Genomic DNA, 21,963 nt, shown 5'->3' on the forward strand with positions numbered 1-21,963 from the left:
CAGACAGGCTATGGGAAAAACAAGATGGTGGCTTGGTTCTTCCCGGCTCTCTGGCAAGCCCCATTTTTTGTTTGCAAATTTCTTAACCCACTATAGGAAAAAAATTTTTTTTTTGTCTCCAGAGGCCTCAGAACTCCTCGTCTGGGCCCTTTGCGTGTCTGTACCTGGACTTTGTCCAATTGTCGTTTAGTATGGGTTATCAATATGTTCTTGTTGTTGCATGTACGTTTTCTGGTTGGGTTGTAGTCTTCCCTTGCGGCACTTATATAAACAATCAGGCCAAATTTAATATAAACAAATTAGTTTTACTGAGATTATGTTCGGGAAAAAATGGAGAAGAATTATGTTTGTACCTTTATAGATATTAGATTCTAGCCTTGTTAATTATCTTTGAGGTTTTGTTATATAAATGTAAACTAGACTGAATCCTGAATTCTTCTAGTTTCCTCAAATATACGGCCACAAGAAATGTTTCACATTTTCTCCCACCCTTCTGCTTTGAAATCACACAACAAAAGATGGCCCTTCAATCTCCTTGAAAGGGACTGTACCAGGTCCTCCTCACTACCCAGATGGCAGCCGAACTTCAGGACTTGAGCCTCAGGCACACATCGCACACATGAAAGGGCTACAGCTGACATCTGGTTCTGTACAAAGGCTAGAGACCTTCAAATCTAATTGACGAGGAAGAGGAGGAGCTGCCATTGAGGTAGACTGCTTCCACCCAAAATGATGGATCAAGACCTACTTTAACTAAACACGAAACCCTTTCTTATCTTTCCTTTACTCTGGCATTGACCTTTCCTTTACTCTGGCATACACCCTCATCTGTATCTCCCAGGCCGTTGATAAGGGGAGTAATCCCTGGAATTTAGAGCAACTTTTATTTCAGGCTAAGAGAAATTTCACTGACCCCTGGCTTGAATGGGCACGTGCAACAATTCTTACAAATGAATCCATTAACAGTGCCGCCTTAGTGGAAGTAGTTCGTGCCCCAACAGGATTTATCTTCTTCTGTGGTGGTTATGATTCTCCTTGGACCTATGAGTGCCTAGGTGGCTGGTGCACAGGTGAACAATGCTTCCTGTGTTATCTAACCATGTCCCTAACTATTCTGGAAAGGACTGACCAGGAGTTTTTTTCATGATTCATGGTTCACTGCCTTTAGCAGAGCCCTAGTTCCCTGATTAGGAGTAGATGTGAATGAGACTATGATCAGAAACCTCTCCTTAGCTCTTTTTTCTTTAGTCCTATTGAGATATAATTGACACACAGCACTGTATAGATTTGACATAAATACACTACCATGTGTAAAATAGATAGCTAGTGAGAACCTGCTGTATAGCACAGGGAGCTCAGCTCGGTGCTCTGTGAAGACCTAGATGGGTGGGATGGGGGGAGGGTCAGGGAGGTCCAAGAGGGAGGGGATATATGTATACATGTAACGGATTCACTTCGCTGTACAGCAGAAACTAACACAACACTGTAAATCAATTTATCACTCCAATTAAAAAAAAAGATGTATAGCATAATGACTTGACCTTCATACAGCATGAAATGACTACCACACTAACTTTAGTGAACATCCATCATCTCATATAGCTATAAAACATATAAAATAAAATAAAAGCTATAAAGTAAACATCCATCATCTCATATAGCTATAAAATTAAACATATAAAATAAAATAAAAGCTATAAACATCCATCATCTCATATAGCTATAAAATTAAAGAAATAGAAGAAAAAATTTTTTCCTTGTGATGAGAACTCCTAGGATTTACTCTCAACAATTTTCATATGTAACATACAGCAGTGTTAATTATATTTATCTTGCTGTACATTACATCTGTAGTACTTATTTTTAACTGAAAGTTTATGCCTTTTGACTGCCTTCATTCATTTCCCCCTTCTCCCACTGCTCGCCTCTAGTAACTACAAATCTGATCTTTTTTTATGAGTTTGCTTTGAAATATGATTGGTTATGTCAGTTCCTAGTACACAACATAGTGATTCAATATTTCTATGCATTTCAAAATGATCACCATAAGTCTAGTTACAATGTCACTATACAAATGTATTATGTAGTTATTGACTGTATTCCCCACACTGTGCATTTCATACTTGTGATTCATTTATTTTGTACCCCTTAATCTCCATCACCTATTTCTCTCCTCCCTCCATCTTCCTGAAACTTCTCCTTAACCCTTGATGATAATGCAGATTCTATTGCTAAGCCATTACCTGCCCAGCAAAAGTCTTTGGACTCTCTGACCAAGGTTGTTCCTATTAATAGAATACTCCTTGATTATCTTTTAACTGATTAAGGAGGTGTCTGGGCTGTGGCTAACACTACCTGCTGCACCTGGATTAACACTTCTGGGGAAGTTGAAACTCAGAAACATAAGGTCACTGAGTAAGCCACTTGGCTTTTGAAGATGAGTCCTTTGATGGGGTCTTTTTTTGACTTATTTGATTCTGATTGGTTTTGGTCTTGGGGACCATGGCTCCCAAGTGCCCTCCAAATATTGGGAACTGATCTGCTTATAGTTATTATAAAAATCTCCCTGGTGCATTGTATCCTCTCAAAAGCTTTAAATACATGTTTCCAGCCACTAACTGCCAAGCAAATGATCTCCCTAAGACTGGAACATCAAAAAAAGGAATAAGGAGACCTTCAAGATGGCGGAAGAGTAAGACGTGGAGATCACCTTCCTCCCCACAAATACACCAGAAATACATCTGCATATGGAATAACTCCTACAGAACACCTACTGAAAGCTAGCAGAAGACTTCAGACTTCCCAAAAGGCAATAAACTCCCCACGTACCTGGGTAGGGCAAAAGAATAAAGGAAAAACAGAAACAAAAGAATAGGGACAGGCCCTGCACCTCTGGGAGGGAGCTGTGAAGGAGGAAAGGTTTCCACACATTAGGAAGCCCCTTCACTGGTGGAGACGGTGGGGGGGTGGTGGCAGTGGGGAAGCTTCAGAGCCATGGAGGAGTGCGCAGCAATAGGGGTGCAGAGGGCAAGCAGAGAGATTCCCTCACAGAGGATCGGTGCCGACCAGCACTCATCAGCCTGAGACACTTGTCTGCTCACCCACCAGGGCGGGCGGGGGCTGGGAGCTAAGGCTCGGGCTTCGGAGGTCAGACCCCAGGGAGAGGACTGGGGTTGGTGGCCTGAACACAGCCTGAAGGGGGCTAGTGAGCCACAGCTAGCTGGGAGGGAGTCTGGGGAAAAGTCTGGAACTGCCTAAGAGGCAAGAGACCATTGTTTTGGGGTGCGCGAGGAGAGGGGATTCAAAGCACTGCCTAAACGAGCTCCAGAGACGGGCGTGAGCCGTGGCTATCAGCGCGGACCCCAGAGACGGGCATGAAATGCTAAGCTGCTGCTGGAGCCACCAAGAAGCCTGTGTGCAAGCACAGGTCACTATCCACACCTCCCCTCCTGGGATCCTGTGCAGCCCGCCAATGCCAGGGTCCCGTGATCTAGGGACAACTTCCCCGGGAGAACGCACGGCGCACCTCAGGCTGGTGCAACGTCACACTGGCCTCTGCCGCTGCAGGCTCCCCCCGCATCCGTACCCCTCCCTCCCCCCCCTGCCTGAGTGAGCCAGAGCCTCCGAATCAGCCGCTCCTTCAACGTCCTGTCTGGGCAGGAACAGACGCCCTCAGGTGACCTACACGCAGAGGTGGGATCAAATCCAAAGCTGACACCCAGGAGCTGTGCAAACAAAGAAGAGAAAGGGAACTTTCTCCCAGCAGCCTCAGGAGCAGCGGATTAAATCTCCACAATCAACCTGATGTACCCTGCATCTGTGGAATACCTGAATAGACAACGAATCATCCCAAAATTGAGGTGGTAGACTTTGGGAGCAATGATATATATTTTTTTTTCCTTTTCCTCTTTTTGTGTGTATGTTTATGCTTCTTTGTGTGATTTTGTCTGTATAGCTTTGCTTTTACCATTTGTCCTAGGGTTATGTCTGTCCATTAAAAAATTTTTTTAATATTTATTTTAGTAACTTTAATTTACTTTATTTTATTTTTCTTTCTTTCTTTTTTCCTCCCTTTTCTTCTGAGCCGTGTGGCTGACAGGCTCTTTGTGCTCCGGCCAGGTGTCAGGCCTGTGCCTCTGAGGTGGGAGAGCTGAGTTCAGGACATTGGTCCACCAGAGACCTCTGGCTTTACATAATATCAAGTGGTGAAAGCTCTCCCAGAGACCTCCATCTCAACGCTAACACCCAGCTCCACTCAATGACCAGCAAGCTCCAGTGCTGGACACCCTATGCCAAACAACTAGCAAGACAGGAAAACAACGCCACCCATAGCAGAGAGGCTGCCTAAAGTCATAATAAGGTCACAGACACCCCAAAACACACCACCAGACTGGTCCTGCCCACCAGAAAGACAAGATCCAGCCTCAACCACCAGAACACAGGCACTAATCCCCTCCACCAGGAAGCCTACACAACCCACTGAAGCAACCTTACCCACTGGGGGCAGACACCAAAAACAACAGGAACTACGAACTTGCAGCATGAGAAAAGGAGACCCCAAACACAGTAAATTAAGCAAAATGAGAAGACAGAGAAACACTCAGCAGATAAACGAGCAAGGTAAAAACCCACCATACCAAACAAATGAAGAGGAGATAGGCAGTCTACTTGAAAAAGAATTCAGAGTAATGACAGTAAAGATGATCCAAAATCTTGGAAATAGAATGGAGAAAATACAAGAAACGTTTAACAAGGACTAAAAGAACTAAAGAGCAAACAAACAGTGATGAACACAATAAGTGAAATTAAAAATTCTCTAGAAGGAATCAATAGCAGAATAACTGAGGCAGAAGAATGGATAAGTGACCTGGAAGATAAAATAGAAATAACTACTGCAGAGCAGAATAAAGAAAAAAGAATGAAAAGAATTGAGGACAGTCACAGAGACCTCTGGGACAACATTAAACGCACCAACATTCGAATTATAGGGGTTCCAGAAGAAGAAGAGAAAAAGAAAGGGACTGAGAAAATATTTGAAGAGATTATAGTTGAAAAATTCCCTAATATGGGAACGTAAGTAGTTAATCAAGTCCAGGAAGCACAGAGAGTCCCATACAGGATAAATCCAAGGAGAAATATGCCAAGACACATATTAATCAAACAATCAAAAATTAAATACAAAGAAAAATATTAAAAAGCGGCAAGAGAAAAACAACAAATAACATACAAGGGAATCCCCATAAGGTTAACAGCTGATCTTTCAGCACAAACTCTGCAAGCCAGAAGGGGGTGGCAGGACATATTTAGTGATGAAAGGGGAAAACCTACAACCAAAATTACTCTACCCAGCAAGGATCTCATTCAGATTTGACGGAGAAATTAAAACCTTTACAGACAAGCAAAAGCTAAGAGAATTCAGCACCACCAAACCAGCTCTACAACAAATGCTAAAGGAACTTCTCTAGGCAGGAAACACAAGAGAAGGAAAAGACCTACAATACCAAACCCAAAACAATTAAGAAAATGGTAATAGGAACACACATATCAATAACTACCTTAAATGTAAATGGATTAAATGCTCCAACCAAAAGACACAGAGTAGCTAAATGGATACAAAAACAAGACCTGTATATATGCTGTCTACAAGAGACTCACTTCAGACCTAGGGACACATAGAGACTGAAAGTGATGGGATAGAAAAAGACATTCCATGCAAATGGAAATCAAAAGAAAGCTGGAGTAGCAATTCTCATATCAGACAAAATAAACTTTAAAATAAAGACTATTACAAGATACAAAGAAGGACACTACAGAATGATCAAGGGGTCAATCCAAGAAGATATAACAATTGTAAATGTTTATGCACCCAACATAGGAGCATGTCAGTACATAAGGCCAATGGTAAGAGCCATAAAATGGGAAATCAACAGTAACACAATCATAGTAGGGGACTTTAACACCCCACTTTCACCATTGGACAGATCATCTAAAAGGAAAATAAATAAGGAAACACAAGCTTTAAATGACACATTAAACAAGATGGACTTAACTGATACTTATAGGACATTCCATCAAAAAACAACAGAATACACTTTCTTCTCAAGTGCTCATGGACCATTCTCCAGGATAGATCATATCTTGGGTCACAAATCAAGCCTTGGTAAATTTAAGAAAATTGAAATCGTATCAAGTATATTTTCCTACCACAATGCTATGAGACTAGATATCAATTACAGGAAAAAATCTTTAAAAATACAAACACATGGAGGCTGAACAATATGCTACTAAATAACCAAGAGATCACTGAAGAAATCAAAGAGGAAATCAAAAAATACCTAGAAACAAATGACAATGAAAACACGATGACCCAAAACCTATGGGATGCAGCAAAAGCAGTTCTAAGAGGGAAGTTTATAGCAATACAGTCCTACCTCAAGAAATAAAAAACATCTCAAATAAACAACCTAACCTTACACCTAAAGCAATTAGAGAAGGAAGAACAAAAAAACCCCAAAGTTAGCAGAAGGCAAGAAATCATAAAGACCAGATCAGAAATAAATGAAAAAGAAATGAAGGAAATGATAGCAAAGATCAATAAAACTAAAAGCTGGTTCTTTGAGAAAATAAACAAAACTGATAAACCATTAGCCAGACTCATCAAGAAAAAAAGGGAGAAGACTCAAATCAATAGAATTAGAAATAAAAAAGGAGAAGTAACAACTGACACTGCAGAAATACAAAAGATCATAAGATTACTACAAGCAACTATATGCCAATAAAATGGACAACCTGGAAGAAATGGACAAATTCTTAGAAATGCACAACCTTCCAAGACTGAACCAGGAAGAAATAGAAAATATAAACAGACAGATCACCACCGAAATTGAGACTGATTAAAAATCTTCCAACAAATAAAAGCCCAGGACCAGATCGCTTCACAGGTGAATTCTATCAAACATTCAGAGAAGAGCTAACACCTATCCTTCTCAAACTCTTCCAAAATGTAGCAGAGGGAGGAACACTCACAAACTCATTCTACGAGGTCACCATCACCCTGATACCAAAACCAAAGAAGTTACAAAGAAAGAAAACTACAGGCCAACATCACTGATGAACATAGATGCAAAAATCCTCAACAAAATACTAGCAAACAGATTCCAACAGCACATTAAAAGGATCATACACCACGATCAAGTGGGGTTTATCCTAGGAATGCAAGGATTCTTCAATATATGCAAATCACTCAATGTGATACACCATATTAACAAATTGAAGGAAAAAACACGATCATCTCAATAGATGCAGAAAAAGCTTTTGACAAAATTCAACACCCACTTATGATAAAAATCCTCCAGAAAGTAGGCATAGAGGGAACTTACCTCAACATAATAAAGGCCATATATGACAAACCCACAGCCAATATTGTTCTCAATGGTGAAAAACTGAAACCATTTCCACTAAGATCAGGAATAAGACAAGGTTGCCCACTCTCATTACTATTATTCAACATAATTTTGGAAGTTTTAGCCACAGCAATCAGAGAAGAAAAAGAAATAAAAGGAGTCTGAATTGGAAAAGAAGAAGTAAAACTGTCACTATTTGCAGATGACATGATACTATACATAGAAAATCCTGAAGATGCTACCAGAAAACTACTAGAGCTAATCAATGAATCTGGTAAAGTTGCAGGATACAAAATTAATGCACAGAAATCTATGGCATTCCTATACACTAATGATGAAAAATCTGAAAGAGAAATTAAGGAAACACTCTCATTTACCATTGCAATGAAAAGAATAAAATACCTAGGAATAAACCTACCTAAGGAGAAAAAAGTCCTGTATGCAGAAAACTATAAGACATTGGTGAAAGAAATTAAAGATGATACAAACAGATGGAGAGATATACCATGATCTTGGATTGGAAGAATCAACATTGTGAAAATGACTCTACTACCCAAAGCAATCTACAGATTCAATGCAATCCCTGTCAAACTACCAATGGCATTTTTCACAGAACTAGAACAAAACATTTTGCAATTTGTATGGAAACACAAAAGACCCCAAATAGCCAAAGCAATCTTGCGAAAGAAAACCGGAGCTGGAGGAATCAGGCGCCCTGACTTCAGACTATACTACAAAGCTACAATAATCAAGACAATATGGTACTGGCACAAAAACAGAAATATAGATCAATGGAACAGGATAGAAAGCCCAGAGATAAACCCATACACACACGGCCACCTTATTTTTGATAAAGAAGGCAAGAATACATAATGGAGAAAAGATAGCCTCTTCAATAAGTGGTTCTGGGAAAACTGTACAGCTACATGTAAAAGAATGAAATTAGAACACTCCCTAACACCATACACAAAAATAAACTCAAAATGGATTAAAGACTTAAATGTAAGGCCAGACACTATAAAACTCTTAGAGGAAAACATAGGCAGAACACTCTATGACATAAATCACAGCAAGATCCTTTTTGACCTACCTCCTAGAGGAATGGAAATAAAAACAAAAATAAACAAATGGGACCTAATGAAACTTAAAAGCTTTTGCACAGCAAAGGAAACCATAAATAAGATGAAAAGATAACACGCAGAATGGGAGAAAATATTTGCAAATGAATCAAGGGACAAAGGATTAATCTCTAAAATTTACAAGCACTCAGTATCAAAAAAACAACCCAATCCAAAAATGGGCAGAAGACCTACATAGATATTTCTCCAAAGAAGATATACAGATGGCCAACAAACATGAAAGAATGCTCAGTGTCACTAATCATTAGAGAAATGCAAATCAAAACTACTGAGGTATCACCTCACACCAGTCAGAATGGCCATCATCAAAAAATCTACAAACAATAAATGCTGGAGAGGGTGTGGAGAAAAGGGAACCCTCTTGCACTGTTGGTGGGAATGTAAATTGATACAGCCACTGTGGAGAACAGTATGGAGGTTCCTTAAAAAACTAAAAATAGAACTACCATATGACCCAGCAATCCCACTACTGGGTATATACCCATTGAAAACCATAATTCAAAAAGAGTCATGTACCACAATGTTCATTGCAGCTCTATCTACAATAGCCAGGACATGGAAGCAACCTAAGTGTCTATCAACAGATGAATGGATAAAGAAGACGTGGCATATATATACAATGGAAAAAAGAAATGAAATTGAGTTATTTGTAGTGAGGTAGATGGACCTAGAGTCTGTCATACAGAGTGAAGTAAGTCAGAAAGAGAAAAACAAATACTGTATGCTAACACATACATATGGAATCTAAAAAATAAAAAAAGGTTCTAAAGAACCTAGGGGCAAGACAGGAATAAAGACACAGACGTGGAGAATGGACTTGAGGACACGGGGAGGGAGAAGGGTAAGCTGGGATGAAGTGAGAGAGTGGCATGGACATATATACACCACCAAATGTAAAATAGATAGCTAGTGGGAAGCAGCCGCATAGCACAGGGAGATCAGCTCAGTGCTTTGTGACCACCTAGAGGGGTGGGATAGGGAGGGTGGGAGGGAGATGCAAGAGGGAGGAGATATGGGGATATATGTGTATGTATAGCTGACTCACTTTGTTATACAGCAGAAACTAACACACCATTGTTAAGCAATTATATTCCAATAAAGATGTTTTTAAAAAATTAAAAAGGAATGAGAGAATGACCAGTTTGAGGATTATAAACCTGAGATTGTGACCTGCGAATGTCACAGGGATTAAATGAAATATCATGTCCTCTGGATACCACACCCAAGATCAACAAAGCTGCAAGAACTACGGAGTGGTAGCCAAGAGTGGTGCTAATTCCTTAAATTTTGATCATGTCTCTCAGTTGCGCTGAGAGTTTATCAAAAGGGGGATTTGTTAAAAAGATGTAACAAGCCCCAAACGGAGTCATCTGCCCCCACAACAGCAAAACAAGACTTACTGCAGTTTCCACATCTCCCAGGAACGTGACCTTTAAACATGCAATCTGAAATGTCCTTATCAACCCTAGTGAGGTAATCTGCATGATGAGACCCTGGCCATTTTCCCCCCAATAGGAAATGACCCCGCCTGGAACAATTTATTTTTTTCCAAACTAATAACGTACTTACCCTACCTTCCTTCTGCCTATAAAAATCTTCCATTTTGTACAACCCCCAGGAGAAACTTTCTGTTTACTGGATGGGATGCTGCCTGATTCATCATTGAATAAAACCAATTAGATCTTCAAATTTACTCAGTATAATTTTGTTTTGTTTCTAACAGCTTAAACAACACAGATTAATTGTCTCACAATTCTGGAGGCTAGAAGTCCAAGATCAAGGTATTGGCAGGTTTGGCTTATCCTGAGGCCACTCTCCTTTGCTTGCAGATGGCTATCTTCTTCCTGTCTTTGCGTGGCCCTCTCTGTGCATGTGCATCCCTGGTCTCTCTGTGTGTCCTAATCTCCTCTTCCTATAGGGGCACCAGTCAGATTGGATTAGGGCTCACCTAACAGCCTCATTTAAACTTAATTGTTTCTTATAAGGCCATATCTCCAAATACTATCACATTCTCAGGTATTAGGGGCTAGGTTTCAACATCTGAAATTTGAGGAGAGACAATTCATAACAAATTATCTACATAACAAGTGTGTACCAATGTACAATTAAGAATGTGATAACTATTATAAAAGAAGAGTGATGAGGCCAATATATTTAAGTACACCAATGGAAGAGAGGGTGGCAGTGAAAGAGAAGCTGGAGAGATAGGCAGAGGCTAGATCACACAAGACCTCAAGAGCTGTGGTAGGGAGGCGTGTTTTGGTACTGGACAAATGTCTTTTTATTTATTTATTTTTGGCTGTGTTGTGTCTTCGTGCAGCGCAGGCGCTTTCTCTAGTTGCTGTGCGAGGGCTTCTCACTGCGGTGGCTTCTCTTGTTGCAGAGCACGGGCTCTAGGCTCATGGGCTTCAGTAGTTGTGGCACAGGGGCTTAGTTGCTCTGCAGCATGTGGGATCTTCCCAGACGAGGGCTCAGACCCATGTCCCCTGCATTGGCAGACAGATTCTTAACAACTGCGCTACTAGGGAAGTCCCCGACAGATGTCTTTAAATTGACATTAAGGATTAACTCTATACAGGGTATAGAGAGGGTAATGGAATATATAGAATATAGAGAGGGTAATGGAAACCTCCAATTTGTGGCCAAGTTGAACAGAAGTTGTAGGTAACCTGGGGACCTACTACTTGCCATGGGCACCTGAAGTTGGGGAACAGTCTTGCGGGACTGAGCCCTTAACCTGTGGGATCTGATGCTATCTCCAGGTACAGTGTCAGTATTGATTGAATTCTTGGATACCTGACTGGCGTAGCACAACTGGCTGGTGTGGGGAAAAAACCCACATCTGGTATCAGAAGTGTTGAGTGTGGTAGTGGTGTGAGAGTAATGAAAGACAGGAGGAGGACAGGGAGGTTTTTATACAGTGGCAGAGCCTATAACCCACTTGACTTTTGAACCCTTGTTTCCCAACGCCTTGTGTATTATTAAAATATAAGTATGCCCATAGCTTTGCATTGAAAGAAAATAGTATCAAAACAGATCAGGCTGAGGGCAAATGACAACTTAAATAAGAACTAAAACCATTGGAACGGTGGGGACAGTTTCGGTCTAGAGCATTATGGTGTTGGTATAATTTATTGATGACTTAAGATACAAATCTGTCTACTAGGACCCGGCATCCATAGAATCTATTATTCAACTATAACTACTATATAAAATCAAACATGCTAACCAACCATGGGAATCAGCATGGCTGGTTTTTCCTTCCCTTAGGTTCTTGTAATAGTAGTGGTATTCTCCAGGGACAATGGAAAAGTCAGATCTGAAATAGATAAACCCCAATGTAATTCATCCAGGATCCTCTAAGCTAACTCAATAGCTACTAAGCCTGTGTGTGTGTGTGTGTGTGTGTGTGTGTGTGTGTGTGTGTGTGATGTTCGTGCATGTTCCCACGTGTTCATACGCGTGCATGTGTGAGTACTGTTTGCAGAGTCCTGTAGTAGGCACTTTGGGGGAGAAGAAAATTAAAAGAATTCAAGTGCTTATATTCTAGTTACTCAAGCCTCATAGTTTATTGTGCTTAGCAAACTCATTTACAATAAGACATTATCTTGGTACATGGAGTGAAAGAAACCTTATGTTCACCCAACATTCATATAATAAGCTCCTACAATATGCTTGGTACTGGAGAATTGTCTTTTAAATGTTTTAAATTAAACCAAGAAACAACAAAATTCTTGCTAAAATGAAGAACAAGATATAGGAGATAGCAGTGACTAAGACACCGGAAAGGTGTTTCTTGTTCCCTGCCCCATTTGGAGCTGTGTTGATGAGTCATATTTAATCAATTTTTGATGCATCAGAAAGAAAATTTCCTTAAGAGGTAACTAGAAAAATATTCACCCTGCCCAAATTATCTACTGACTTTTAAATAGGTTGGGGAGAAAAAAATGTCTGTTTACATGTAGCCCAGATTGGCACCTGGTGTCTAGACTCTCATTCCTGACTGAGTGACAAGAGTAAAGGTGGCCCCCGTTTTACATGGCTGATGAGTTTCTGAAAAGTGATGTGTAAATCCAGTTTTTGGTGATCAGGGTGAGTGTTTTTGTCAAATGGCTAGTCACTACCTCATCAATCTTCATGAATGTTGATGTCTATTTGTTTGGTTTAAAGGAGTGAACCCTATAGATGGATTTCTACCTATTCTGTGACCCTCCTCTCATAAAACAGTATCACATGATATGTGATATGGTGTGATATGGTGTTCTTATGATACTTTCATCTGGGGATCCTGAAGCTTTGGGACACATTTGCCTTGCATTCCTAAGAAACAATATGAAGTGAAGTTTGTTGAGGTAAGAGAAGAAAATTTTCTATTTAGTGAGATAATTTCAGTATCTACAATCATTGATTTAGTTCTTTTTTTTTTAAATCAGTGGAGTTACTGTCAACAAAAGAATTCTTACACATTAAAATAAAAATGATACAATAATTATTTTTTTCTGTTTGTGACTACTTTTCTAAGGCTAGAGGACCGTATTTCCACCTATCTTCTCTTTGGTTAGCAGGTGCTTCCGGATAATAAGACTTCTCTGTAAAGAATTATGACAGCAGCATATGTCACAGTCTATGGAAAGATTTGGCTTTTGGAAAGATGCAGCAAAAAAATAATACCAGTTCCTGCCCTTCACATGTCAGCTTAATGTCTCTATCTGCCTTTCTTGTCTATCACTGTTCTTGACTTGTACCCAAACTGTGTTCCTTGCTGCTTTTATAATAACAAAGCACCCTGGTTTCCTTTCTTCCAATTTCAGATCTATTCATTCATTTATCCTTTCAAAACTCACACATATTTGCTGAACGACTAAAGAAACACCTATTGACGATCTATCATGAGCAAGGCATTGGGTGTATAGATACAACTGAGGATGAGCTGTAAAACCTGCCCTCAAGGAATTGACAATGTAAAGATATATGGCTATATTCACCACACATACAAATAATTACAATACAAGGAAGACTGTAAACCGTAAGAGAATGAAGAACTATGGAAATTCACTTCCAGCTGGGGGCGTCGGCCAATGCTTCATGAAAGAGGTGTCATTTGAGCTGGACTTCAAAGGATGAGCAGTACTAGGAAGCCGAAGGCAGAGCTGGAATTTCAAGCACAGAGTCCAGCATGAGAGGCATAAACGCAGGAGAGAGTAGAGCTTGCGTGGAGGATGGTGAAACATATTGTAAAAGAAGTGTAACTGGGGAGAGGTTGGAATTATAAGGCGCGCCAGTCAGGTCATGGGGAATCTGAAATGCCAGTCTGAGGAGGGTCTGCGTTGTTCCGTGGGTGAAGGGGAGTTGTGGGAAGTCAAAAATAAAATGATGAGAACTGGGCCGAACAAAGATGAATCTGGTGACAGTGTAGAGCGGACCAGAAAAGATAGAGATGAGATGGGGGGCTGATCAGAACACCATGGCAGCTATAGTTTAGGTGAAAGATAATAAGGGCCTAAAGTTTAGCAAGGCAAAGATGAAACAGGAAAGGAACCCGGGGGCAGGGGTGGTATCAGTGAGGCTGGGACAAGACAAGGCACCTAGTGATTGCTCTTGGATGAGAGAGAGGACAGTGCCCAGGATGATGCTTAGAGTTTTCCAAACCAGCCACTGACCACAGCACCTTCCCGCCAAGTTACCTTCCTCTGAAGTCCACCTGGTAGAGCTTACACTTCAATGGAGGATAAAAATAAAAAGTTGACTCCTTTTGGTTTGGGTTCTTCCCCATCCCCATTTTGTTCCGTGTTCACAAGCTAACACATTACGAATGGGAGGTTTAAAAAAATGATTTACTTTTCTGTCTTGAAGAATTTAGATATTAAGACAATAGGATATTAGAATTTATCACCAGTAGGTAATACATTTAATTAGTGAAAAACCACCATGCGTTATGTCTAACACATGCCCTACTAAGTTATCTGTAGCTTGTTTCTGATAATTCAACATTAATAGATTAGTTTTATCAAAAGATAGCAATGGACCAAATATGTAAAGTGCTGGCCTTAGCAGATGCTACCCTTTTATAATCAGAGAAAAACATGTCGGTATTCCGAAAGCTTCCCGCAATCATGGAAGAAACGAAAATCCCCTTGTCTGAGAGGGAAGCGATTTCTAGTCTTATATTTGGCATTGTTGACCTGCCCCCCTTGGTGGTGTTAAGCCTCTCTACGAACTGAGGAAGCCAAGATATTTGCACTTTATTTGCTCAGAAATGACATGGGAGGTATGCCAGAAGCATCAAGGAGATGAAAAGCTCAATGCTGCTCATAGACAAAGATGTGTTCCAGTGTTTGAATATAAGTAGGCCAGTTGTTTAAAATTTGTATTAGGCTTGATCCTTATTGGGAAGCAAGGAAAAACAATTTAACAAAACAGCAGAAAACCACCTGACAGTAGGATTCATTACTGGGTTTTATTGGCTTTTCACCCAAAGATCTACAAGGTCTGTATCAGGTGATGAGAATTATCTTGTACTGTAGGCCATGATTCAGAAGATGGGCTTGGCTCTCACAAAACATGTCCACACAAGGACTATCTTCATTAAGATGAAGACCGAACCCTATTATCTGGTTGGTGATTACCACTCTTTTCCTCACGGGTATTATCTCTCATACATAGACTCACACTGAAAATCAGGTCTCATTGCCTGACATACTTGTTGACATATTCCACTGATTATAACATGCATTTGAAAGTTTTTGAATTACTGTTACACCTGTGGTTCCCAGCTTGTGTTTTGGAGGACCTGGGTATTTTTCTTTATTTTTGCCATCTGCCAGGATCAGATGTAAATCAGATTAACTTAAATTCAGTAAAATTCCATTTTTTAGTGTCCTATGAGTTTTGAAAAATGCATATAGGTATGTAACCACCACCACATTCAAGATACAGAACAGTTCCATCACACCCCCAAATCCCTTGTGCTCCACTGTAGTCCACCCCCATTTCCAGCCCTTAGAGACTACTCATCATTTTTAAAAAAATTTTTATTGGAGTATAGTTGCTTTATAATGTTGTGTTAGTTTCTACTGTACAGCAAAGTGAATCAGCTATACATATACATATATATATATCTCCTCTTTCTTGGACCTCCTTCCCATCTATGTCACCACAGAACATTGAGCAGAGTTCCTTGTGCTATACAGTAGTTTCTCATCAGTTATCTATTTTATACGTAATATCAATAGTGTATATATGTCAATCCCAATCTCCCAATTCATCCCCCCCCCACTTCCCCCTTGGTATCCATACATTTGTTCTCTACCTGTGTCTGTATTTCTGCTTTGTAAATAAGATCGTCTATACCAATTTTTTCAGATTCCACATATATGCATTAATATACAATATTTGTTTTCTCTTTCTGACTTACTTCACTCTGTATGACAGTCTCTAGGTCCATCCACGTCTCTACAAATGACCCAATTTTGTTCCTTTTAATGGCTGAGTAATATTCCATTGTATATATGTACCATATTTTCTTTATCCATTCATCTGTTGATGGACATGTAGGTTACTTCCATGTCCTGGCTATTGTAAATAGTGCTGCAATGAACATTGGGGTTCATGCGTCTTTTCGAATTATGGTTTTCTCAGGGTATATGCCCAGTAGTGGGACTGCTGGGTCATAAGGTAGTTCTATTTTTAGTTTTTTTAAGGAACCTCCATACTGTTCTCCATGGTGACTGCATCAATTTACATTCCCACCAACAGTGCAAGAGGGTTCCCTTTCCTCCACACCCTGGACCTAATTAAACTTAAAAGCTTTTACACAGCAAAGGAAACCATAAACAAGACGAAAAGACAACCCTCAGAATGGGAGAAAATATTTGCAAATGAAGCAACTGACAAGGGATTAATCTCCAAAATATACAAAGAGCTCATGCAGCTCAATATCAAAAAAAAAAAACCCAATCAAAACATGGGCAGAAGACCTAAATAGACGTTTCTCCAAGGAAGACATACAGATGGCCAAGAGACACATGAAAAGATGCTCAACATCACTAATTTTTAGAGAAACACAAGTCAAAACTACAATGAGGTATCACCTCACACTGGTCAGAATGGCCATCACCAAAAAATCTTTCTGCTTACTTTGGATTTTATTTGCTCTTCTTTTTCTAGTTTCCTAAGGTGGAAACTTAGACAATTGATTTTAGGTCTTTCTTCTTTCCTAATATATTCATTTAATGCTATAAATTTCCCTCAAACACTGCTTTCACTGTATACATCAAATTTTGGTAACTTGTGTTTTCATTTTCACCTAGTTTAAATATTTTAAAATGTGTCTTGAGATTTCTTCTTTGACTCATGTGTTATTTAGAAGCATGTCATTTAATTTCCATGTATTTTGGGATTTTCCAGTTATCCTTCTGTTATTGATTTCTAGTTTAATTCCACTGTCATTGAGAGCAGACATTATATGATTTCTATTTTAAATGTGTTTAGGTGTATTTTATGGCCCAGAATGTTTTCTATCTTGGCGAATGTTCCATATGAGCTTGAAAAAAATGTGTATTTTGTTGTTTTTGGATGAAGTGGTCTATAGACGTCAATATATCAGCTGATCAACGGTGTTGCTGGGTTCAGTTATGTCCTTACTGGTTTTCTGCCTGCTGGATCTGTCCATTTCTGATAGAGGAATGCTGACGTCCCCAGCTATGATAGTTGATTCACCTGTTTCTCTTTGCAATTCTATTAATGCTTGCTTCATGAAGTTTGATGTTCTGTTAGGTGTATACACATTAAGAATTGCCATGCCTTTTTCTAGAATTGACCTCTATCATTTTGTAATGCTCTTCTGTACCCCTGATAATTTTCCTTGCTTTGTCTACTCTGTCTGAAATGAATATAGCTATTTTGGCTTTCTTTAGATTCGTGTTAGCATGTTATATTTTTCTCAATTGTTTAGTTTTCATCCATACTTTTAATCCATATGCATCTTTATATTGAAAGTGGGTTTCTTATAGACAACATACCGTTGGTTTTGTGTTTTGATCCACTCTGACAATCTGTATTTTAACTGGTGCATTTAGATCATTGACATTCAAAGTCATTATTAATATATTTGGATTAATACCTATAATATTTGTCACTGTTTTCTATTTGTTACCCTTGTTCTTTGTTTCTATCTTTGTCTTCCACTCTTTCTGCTCTTTGTGATTTTAAATGAGTATTTTATGATTCCAGTTTCTCTCCTTTCTTAGCATATTGGTTATATTTCTTTTTTAACTTTATTTAGTGGTTGCCCTAGAGTTTGCCATATACATTTACAACTAAAGTCCACTTTCAGATAATGCTATACCACTTCACGGGAAGTACAAGTACCTTATAATAACGAAATAATCTTAACTCCTCTCTCCTGTCCCTTGCATCATTGCTGTCTTTCATGTAACTTATATAAGCATACGTAAGTGTGTATACACACGCACACAATGGATAAGCATCCATAATTGAATACATTTTTGGTATTATTTTGAACTGTTATATATCAAACCAATTAAGAATAAGAGAAACAAGGGTTTTTTCCTGAGAAAACTTCTGCATTTTTTAGTATCTCAAAGTATACTTCCAGACCATGAGACATACTAGATATAAAGGTCATTTCAGAATAAAAAACTAGTCAACTATTTAAGAAGTTATGAAAGACTATTTATGCAATTAGTGGCTTCAAAATAAAAATTGGTACTAAGTAGACATAAACCTATAACCATGGTATTTTAACACTTCTCTTTCAATAATTGATAGAACAGGAAACAGTCTCTCAGGATATATATATTTGAAAAACTTGTCAAGTTAACCAACATGACTTAATTGGCATGACTTAATTGGCATTTATAGAACACTATGCCTAACAACAGAAAACACATTCAGTTTGAGTACACAACGACGTTTCATCGAAAGAAACCATATGCTAAGCCATAAAACAAATCTCAATAAATTTCAAACCATACTGAAATACATAACTTACAGAATATATTCTCCGACCACAAAAGTGTTAAATTAATCAGTATATAATTGAGAACAAACTAGTGGTTACCCGTAGGGAGAAAGAAGCAGGGAGGGGCAAGGTAGAGGTAGGGGATTAAGAGGTACAAACTACTCTGTGAAATTAAGCTACAAGGATATATTGTACAACACAGGGAATATAGCCAATATTTTATAATAATGATAAGTGGAGTATAACTTTCAAAAATTGTGAATTGCTATGTTGTACACCTGAAACATATTACGCATCAACCACACCTCACAAAAGATTAAAAACAGAAAAAAAGAACCAGTATCTAAAAGGTATCTAGAAAATTCCTAAGTGTTTGGAAATTATACCACACAATTTTAAACACAACAATCAAGTAAAAAAAATAAAGTAAATAAAAAAAATTTTTTTGGAACTAAATGAAAATGAAGACACAATAAATGAAAATCTGAGTAGACAGGGCCTTCCCTGGTGGCGCAGTGGTTGGGAGTCCGCCTGCCGATGAAGGGAACACGGGTTTCGTGCCCCGGTCCGGGAGGATCCCACATGCCGCGCGGAGCGGCTGGGCCCGTGGGCCGTGGCCGCTGGGCCTGCCGCGTCCGGAGCCTGTGCTCCGCAACGGGAAAGGCCGCAGCAGTGAGAGGCCCGCGTACCGCAAAAAAAAAAAAAAAAAAAAAAAAATCTGAGTAGACAGCTACATCATTCTATAGAGGGAAACTGAGAGCTTTATAGGCTTATAAGAGATGAGTGCATAGTTTCCTACAGCTACTGTAACAAAGTACCACAAACTTGGTGACTTAAAACAATACACATTTATGCACTTACAGTTCTGGATGTCAGAAATCCGAAGTCGGTTTTACTGGCCAGAAATCATGATGTCGGCTGGGCTGCTCTCCCTCTGGAGGCTTTAGGGAAGAATTCATTTCCTTGCTTTTTCCAGTTACTAGAGCTATATTATTTGCAGCCCTTGGTTCCTGGATATTCTTCCATCTTTATAGCCAAAAGTATACCATTTTGCCTCAGTCACCACTCCGCCCGCCTTCCATCTCTGCAGTAGTGAGTAGTAGCTCCCCCTGCCTCCCTCTTATAAGGACGCTTGTGATTACATCATTGGGACCCCCTGGATAATCTAGGCTACTCTTCCCATTTTAAAATCCGTAACTCCCTCACAACTATAGAATCCTTTTTTGCCAGATAAGATAACATCTTCACAGGGTCCAGGAAGCAGTACTTGTATGTCTTGGGGGCCATTATTCAGCCTGTAGTTTAAAAAGTTGTAAAAGGCTGTTCCACACACCACGGGGGGACCACGAGTCATCTCAATAGAAGGGCGGTCAGGTGAGGCTTTCTATAGGGTTTGGGTGTGGGCTGGGTGGTTTTCGGGTAAGGTTCAAAGAAGCAAGGTTTTCATCTGGATTGAGGTGTCAGAAAGTTCCAGGAAGTTTTTATTTTACCTTCCCTTATTCCTTTTTTTCATGCTATCCCTTACTTTATGTAGACCCAATTTTTTCACCCTTTATCATTTTTCTTCTCTCTAAGGAACTTCTAACATTTCTTGGAAGGCAGGTCTATTGGCAATTCAGTCCCTCAATTTTTGTTTGTCTAAGAAATTCTTTATTTCTCTTGCACTTTTGAAGGATAATTTCAGAGGATACAGAACTATAGGTTGGTGGGTTTTTTCTCTCAACACGTTAAATATTTCACTCCACTCATTGCGTGGTTTCTGAGAAGTCAGATACAATTCTTATCTTTGTTCCTCTATAGGTAAGGTATTCTTTTCTTTTGACTTCTTTCAGCATTTTTTCTTATCTTTTATTTTCTGTAGTTTGAAAATGGTATGCCTATGTGGAGTTTTTTTTGGCATTTATCCTGCTTGGTTGTTCTCTGAGCCTCCTGGATCTGGGTTTGGTGTCTGATATGAATTTGGGGACATTCTCAGCCATTATTGCTTTAAGTATTTCTTCTGCTTCTTTCTCTCTTTGTTATCCTTCTGGTATCCCCGTCAGATATATGTTATACCTTTTTATAATAGTCTCACAGACCTATATTTTTCAGTCTTTGTTCTCTTTTGCTTTTCTGTTTCTGAGAAGTCTATTGTTATATCCTCTAGCCCAGAGATTCTTTTCTCAGCTGTGTCTAGTCTACTAATAAGCTTTGTCAAAGGCATCCTTTATTTCTTTTATGACTTAAAAAAAAAATCTAGGATTTCTTTTTGGTTCTTTCTTAATATTTCCATCTCTCTGCCCACATTGCCCATCTGTTCTTGCGTCCTGTCTACTTTATCCATTACAGGCAGCAGCATATTAATCATAGTAGTTTTAAATTCCCAGTCTGATAATTCCAAAATCCCTGCCATATCTGGTTTAATGCTTGTCTGATTCTTCAGATTGTGTTTTTTGCCTTTTGGTATGCCTTCTAATTTTTATTGCTAGCTGGACATGATGTACCAGGTAAAAGGAACTGCTGTAAATAGGCCTCTAGGAATGTGGTGGTGAGGTATGGGGGAGGGGGAGCATTCTTTAGTCCTATGACTGTGTGTCAGTCTTAAAGCCTATGCCTTTGACTGTGAACTTTACAAATGTGGATTTTTTTCTCCCCATTTAGGTGGGACAGAATAGCTGGAGTTGGTTGGAGTTGGGTATTTCCCTTCCCCAGGTCAGTTAGGCTCATAAAATACTCCAGGAGGTTAGACTCTAGTTAACTAGTTTTCCCTGAGGTTAGGCCTTTGTTAAGAACAGAGTGCTCTGGTGTATTTTCAACATGGTTCCTTTTGTCCTCCTCCTGCCAGAAGCAAGAAGGGATTTTTCTCCAATATTTACTGTGGGAATGTGGTCAAGCTCCCGGAGGTTAATCTCACCAGTATTGTGGGGACCCCTTTGACTGGGTCCCCCTGGAGTTTTCAACTCTCAGAGCTGTCCACACTGAGTCTCTAGCAGTTGGTTGGTTACAGTTCAGGTTTTCCTACACCAGCACTGGTTCCTGGGGTAGTTTCTTCTCATGAGTCTCCGCTCCAGTAAGCCTAGACTCCCTGTGTTCACCTGTCTGCCTCTCCAATCTTGCGGGCAGTGGTTTGCCCTGTGTCCTCCCCTCTCTTAGGAATCCAAGGATGATGACTCCTCACATGCAGAACTAGAAACCAGACATCTCTATTGTTATTATATTCTCAGTTTCATTCATTTCTGCTCTTTTATTATTTCCTCCCTTCTGCTTGATTCTAGTTTTCTTGTTTTTGTTTTCTCTGGCTGTGCCGAGAGGTCTACGGGATCTTAGTTCCTCAACCAGGGATTGAACCTGAGCCCTCGGCAGTGAAAGCGCTGAGTCCTAACCACTGGACCTCCAGGGAATTCCTTGTTTATTGTCTCTTAAGATGGAAGCTTAGATAATTGATTTGAGATATTTCTTC

Source organism: Phocoena sinus, chromosome 16 (genome assembly GCF_008692025.1).
Source record: "Phocoena sinus isolate mPhoSin1 chromosome 16, mPhoSin1.pri, whole genome shotgun sequence".
NCBI lineage: Eukaryota > Metazoa > Chordata > Mammalia > Artiodactyla > Phocoenidae > Phocoena > Phocoena sinus.